Source organism: Eriocheir sinensis, unplaced genomic scaffold (genome assembly GCF_024679095.1).
Source record: "Eriocheir sinensis breed Jianghai 21 unplaced genomic scaffold, ASM2467909v1 Scaffold1089, whole genome shotgun sequence".
NCBI classification, from domain to species: Eukaryota; Metazoa; Arthropoda; class Malacostraca; order Decapoda; family Varunidae; genus Eriocheir; species Eriocheir sinensis.
The window spans coordinates 58,097-63,791 of NW_026110395.1; positions in this window are offsets into that span (position 1 = coordinate 58,097).

A 5,695-nucleotide genomic window follows, 5' to 3' on the forward strand; every position below is an offset into this window, starting at 1 on the left:
GTTGGTGTGGAAATGAAAACAAGGGTAAGAGAAAAACAACAACTGAGAATCAACATTGCAAATTATATTGACTATGTAGATTGTATTGTTTGGGTGCCGGTGTAGCGGATAAACAGAATAAAGAAATAGTACTAATAATCAATCCAGATATTGTACTCATCTTACAGGGAGCAATATCTATCAATAACAATACTAAAAAAATATTATTGAGCCTATATAAAACCACTTTCAAGCTCACAAAAAAAATCGAAGCAGGAAAGAATATCAGTCAAACGGTATTATTAGTTTAGTCAGCCATTAAGTGTGGTACAGAGAGAGTGAGGAGTTATAGGAAAAGATCACCTGTAACTGAAAGAAAGAAAAAAAGAATAAAGGAACGAGAAAACTGACTATAATATTGTCTTAAACACCAGTAGCTGTCAGCCAATTTATTATATTTATTCATTTAGTTAGTGTGCTACAGAGAATGAGGGTTTATAGAAGAAGATAGCCTGTAGCTCAAAGAAAAACGGAAAGGAGGAAGGAAAGAGAAAGCTGATTACAAATGCCTCAGAGAAACACAAGTAGCTATCAGTCGAACTATTATTTACACATCCAGCCAATGTATTACAGAGAGAGTGAGGGTTTATAGAATATCGGCAGTAGCTCTAAGAGAGAAGGTAAGGATGAAGGGAAGAGGACACTGACCAAAGCTATTGTTGAAAGGAATTAGTCAGGCATGAAATCTTTAGACATGAATCAGTCAAACAATATGTATCCAGCTACAGTCGATTTCATTTCATCTGTCCATCCACAAAGCATGACTTTTGATAGATGCAATGCATGTGCCTTGTAGCTCATGATTCGTTGAAAATTAGTATGTCCGATATCGTTGGCTACGTGTGATAAATATTTAATCTGTTTCTGCAGTATGGTATGAAAGTGGCATACAAAGAACCTTCATACCTTTCATAAATCCTGAACACGACGATTTGCATCGACAATAAACTGTACAAGCACACGGATGACAAGCTTGTATCAAACAATCAAGTCAGATCACATGCGAGCGAACAATAGGCTTTAATGAATAAGCCTTGTCTCATTTCAGGTTAATGAAAAGAACTCTGGTCCTTTAAGTGGAAACAAGAGATATTTCAACAATCTATTGTATATAAATCACCTGGGTAATACTCGGAGTAGCATGAAATATTATTGAATGTGTTGCTAGGCTTTATTGGATATTACCCGTGTGATTTGCATGCAGTAAATAAGCGAAGTATCTTTTATTTGCACTTACAAGTCAGATGTCTTTTTATGTACCTGAAATGAGATAGGTTATAGGAATTTAAAAGGCTGTTGGTCGTTCGAGTATGTTCCGTTTATGCTGCATGATACAAGCCTGTCTTTCGTGTGCTTATATGGTATAGTATTGATGCAAATCGGTATGTTTGGGATTTATATAAGGTGTGAAGTTTTTTGTATAAACATTTAAATATATTGCTGATTTTTTTTTTTAATATTTATCTCAAGTTTTTTTTTACCTCATCATGAACTAGCAGTGCGCATGGGCCACATATACGTTCGCGAGTAGACATGGAATGAAACCGACTGGTCACTGTGCCGGTGGAGGGGGAGAAGGCTCACGAGAAATGGTCGCCAGCAGTCAAGGAATTGGGAATGAGGAGAAAAGAGGAAGGAAGCTGATGATAATTATCTCAAAGAAACAGGCAAAAAATAAAACAAATATTAATGAAACTATTGGTAATCCTCCAGTTAGTGTGTTGTAGAGGGAGTGAAGGCTCGTGGGATATGATCGGCAGCACGTCAAAGAAATAGAAAGATGGAGGAGGAAAGAGGAAGGGAGCTGACGATAACTGACTCAAAGAAACCGACGAAAATTAAAACAGATACAAGTCAAACTATAATTAATCCCTCCAACTCGTGTGTTATAGGAGTGAAGGTTTGTGGGAAAGAGGTGGGAAGATGGAGGAAGAAGGAGGAGGGAAGCCGACGATAATTACCTCAAAGAAATAGACGAAAATTAAAACAGATACAAGTCAAACTATAATTAATCCCTCCAACTAGTGTGTGTGTTATGAGAAATGATCGCCAGCACGTCATTAAAATAGGAAGATAGAGGAGGAAAGAGGAAGGAAGCCGATGATAATTGCCTCAGAGATTACGTCGTGAGTCTGTCCCCGATGTCATTACTGCCGCGAGGAATCAAGTTATCTTTCTAGTTAAGGGGGGCTGGGGGGGGGGGGGGGGGGAGTGAGATATTAAAAAAAGGTTACGATTTCCCAGGTAATAGAAAAGTAGCTTATCCGATGCCTTGCTACTCTTCCCTTCTCTTTTCCATTTTCACCTTCATTTCTGGTTATCTTTTCACATTATCATTATTTTTATAGGGGAGAAGAGAACTTAGGATAAAGAACGGTGTCGAAAGTAGAGAAAGAGTAAGATTATACGATTCCTTGATACTCTTCCCAACTCTTTCCTATTTTCACCTTCATTTCTGGTTATCTTTTCACATTATCACTGTTTTTATAGGGAAGAAGAGAACTTAGGATAAAGAACGGTGTCGAAAGTAGAGAAAGAGTAAGATTGTACGATTCCTTGATTCTCTTCTTTGCTATTTCTTATTTTCATCTTTTTTCCTGATTATTTTTTAGATTTTCCAATGTATTAATAAAAGAGGAGGAGAACTTAGATGGGCTAAAGAACTCTGTAGAAAATATAAGAAATCAAGGATGAAGACAAAAAAAGAAAATGAAGACAAAGGAAAGAGATCAATGGGACAGAAGGGACCTTGGCAACTTTTTCTTACTACTTTTTCATATATTTCTTAGTCATTTTAGTTTTCTTGTTTGATATTTGCTGTTTCTTGGCCTTTATTTTTCTTCCGTAATTTTTTCATTGTTTCTTTATATCAGTTTTTCTTTTTCTTATTAACTATTTTCGTTCTCTGTTTTTACTTCTTTGCATTTTATTGTCAGTGTAAGCCACCTATTATATGTAAGTTAGTTTTAAGTCTAGATGTAAGTCATAAAATATAATTAAGATATCTTTAATATAATTTAGTTATAGCATTTAAATGGGTAAATTTGGTATAATAGTTTAAGTTCGATGCTTCGGGGCTTCGGTGATCAGCTTGCTCGTTGCCTCACTAACCTTGAGTCGAAGCTTCATAAGAGTGTATGAGGCATAGTAGAGGGGGAGGAGGGGGGGGGGGCTAGTTTCCGTTAGTTCCTCAGACCAGCAGGTGTTCGTAGCCAGGAGAGGTCTCGGGTCGTCTCCTGTCCCTTTCTATTCACCCAACCTTTCTACTATCAGTGTAAGTGTTTTAATAAGTTGTTATAATAATAATCATAATATGGAAATCAGTGTTAAGAGTGAAATAGTGTTTTAAGTGCATATGCGTGTTTAAAAGTGCAGAAATATAACGATTATTTTTCCTACTAAGGTATTATACCACTGACTGACTGGCTGGCATTTTCGTTCCTAAATGGCCGGGGTTGGGATTAAAGTCTGCTTTGCACTTTTACATCACTGCATAGCAACCTTGCCCCTGACATTTATTATCCTTGTTTGACATTTGCTAAGTTACCTGGCCTCTACTTTCACCTTCATTTTGCTTTTCTGTCTTTTCTTTATTCTTGTTTTTCTTTTGACTTTCATCGTTCCAATTTTCTTTTTTTATTCTTGTTTTTCTTTTGATTGTCAGTATTCTAGTTTTATTATTTTTTTCATTCACTATCACTGGAGTTTTCTTTGATATTCTGTTCTCCTTTAAGTTAGATTTCTTACCGTCTGGCTGTCATTTTTCTATGTATTCAGGTTTTCACATGTTTTCTACTTTATCGCAGCTAGGGTTTCTTTTCCTTTTTAAGAATAGTCAATATACCCGCTCTTTATGTCCCTTTTGAGTGTTTTCCTTATTTGTCTGTTTTTGCGTTTTCTCCACTCAAGTTATTCAATATTTTCTGCAAGGTCCTACATTCGACTGATTATCATCTACTCTAATAATGATCAATATATCGGGTCTCTACTGTCTTGTATTTTTTTTTGTTTTCTTTATTTCTATATTTTTGCTGCACTTCTCTTTTCTATTTTTCCTGTATTTCCTACACCGCTCTATATATTATCTAAGTTCTCGTTTCCTTCACATCATAGTCAGTATACCTGGTCTTTTGTGTATCATTCCTGTTTTTTCTAGTTTACTTTACTTCTGTCTGTCGTTTTACTCTTATTCTTTTTTCTTATGTTTTCTACTCCATTCTTTATCCCTTTCAAGTTCATTTCTTCTTTTAAAAAATGGTCGATATACTTAATCTTTACTGTCCCATTGTTTTATTTCCTAGTTTACTTTATCTATGTTGGTCTTTTCTACTTTTCTCTGTTCTACTTTTCTAATATTTACATTTTTCAGTTTAAATTATCTTTTTATTCAAGTTCCAAAGCTGCCTGATTTATATTTTCCTTCATTTTCCTCTTTCTTGTTAATTTTCTGGTTGTCATATTTTATCTTTTTTTGTTTTTTATCTGTATTACCTCCGGGTCATCCTTTCTAATTTATTTTCTTCTTTATGAAAAGTTACTAAATTCTCTGATTGGATTTTATTTTCTCCTTTCTTCTATCTCTTTCCATTTTTATTATCCGGGTTTCCTTTTTTCTGCCATTCTCCTTTTCCTTTCATTTAAACTTTTACCTTCAAGAAAAAAAGTTACCAACAAGCTTTGAACTACTTTTTCTTTTGATTTGTTCTAATTGTTTTCGTTTCCTTTTTCTCCTTTGCTTTCCATGTCGCTTCTTCTGCTATCTATCTATCTGTCTATCTATCTATCTCTATCGATTTATTTATCTCTATCCACCTGTCTGTCTATCTATCTATCTATCTATCTATCTATCTATCTATCTCTATCGATTTATTTATCTCTATCCACCTGTCTGTCTATCTATCTATCTGTCTATCTATCTATCTCTATCGATTTATTTATCTCAATCCACCTGTCTGTCTGTCTATCTATCTATCTGTCTACCTGTCTATCAATAACTGTTTTCTGTCTTTCTTCCTACCTGCCTATGTGCCTGCCTTTATGTGTCTCTAAGTCTTTCCGTCTGTGTGTGTGTGTGTGTGTGTGTGTGGGGAGGAGGGGCGGTGGGGGGAGTGCAGTGCGGTGGTGCCGAGAGGGGGGGAAGGTGCGGTCTCTTCAGATGACGGTGTGTGTGTGTGTGTGTGTGTGTGTGTGTGTGTGTGTGTGTGTGTGTGTGTGTCTATCACTGTGTTCTATCTGTCTTTCTATTTGTCTATCTATCTATCTGTATCTATCTATCTATCTGTCTGTCTACATGTGACTTTATCTGTTTTTCTTCCGTTTGTCTGTTTGTGTGTCTGTGTACATCTGAATCTTTATTTATCTATCAGTCGATCAATCTATCCATTTATCTGTCTATTTCTGTATGTTCTCTTAGTGTCTGTCTGTCCGTCTGTCTCTCTGTCTGTGTGTCTGTCAACATTAGATTCCTTTATATTTTCTTTGCCATAACATTTTCTTGCCTGCCTTTTATTTTTTCTTTGCCTTTTTTTCCTCCCACCACTCATCGACTCATCCACTCATCCTTCGTTTCTTTCTCATTTAATCTTTCATCTCTCATCAAACTTTTGGGGGAAACTCTTAAAATTCGTGGCGCGGAATATTTTCTTGGTCGTGTTTC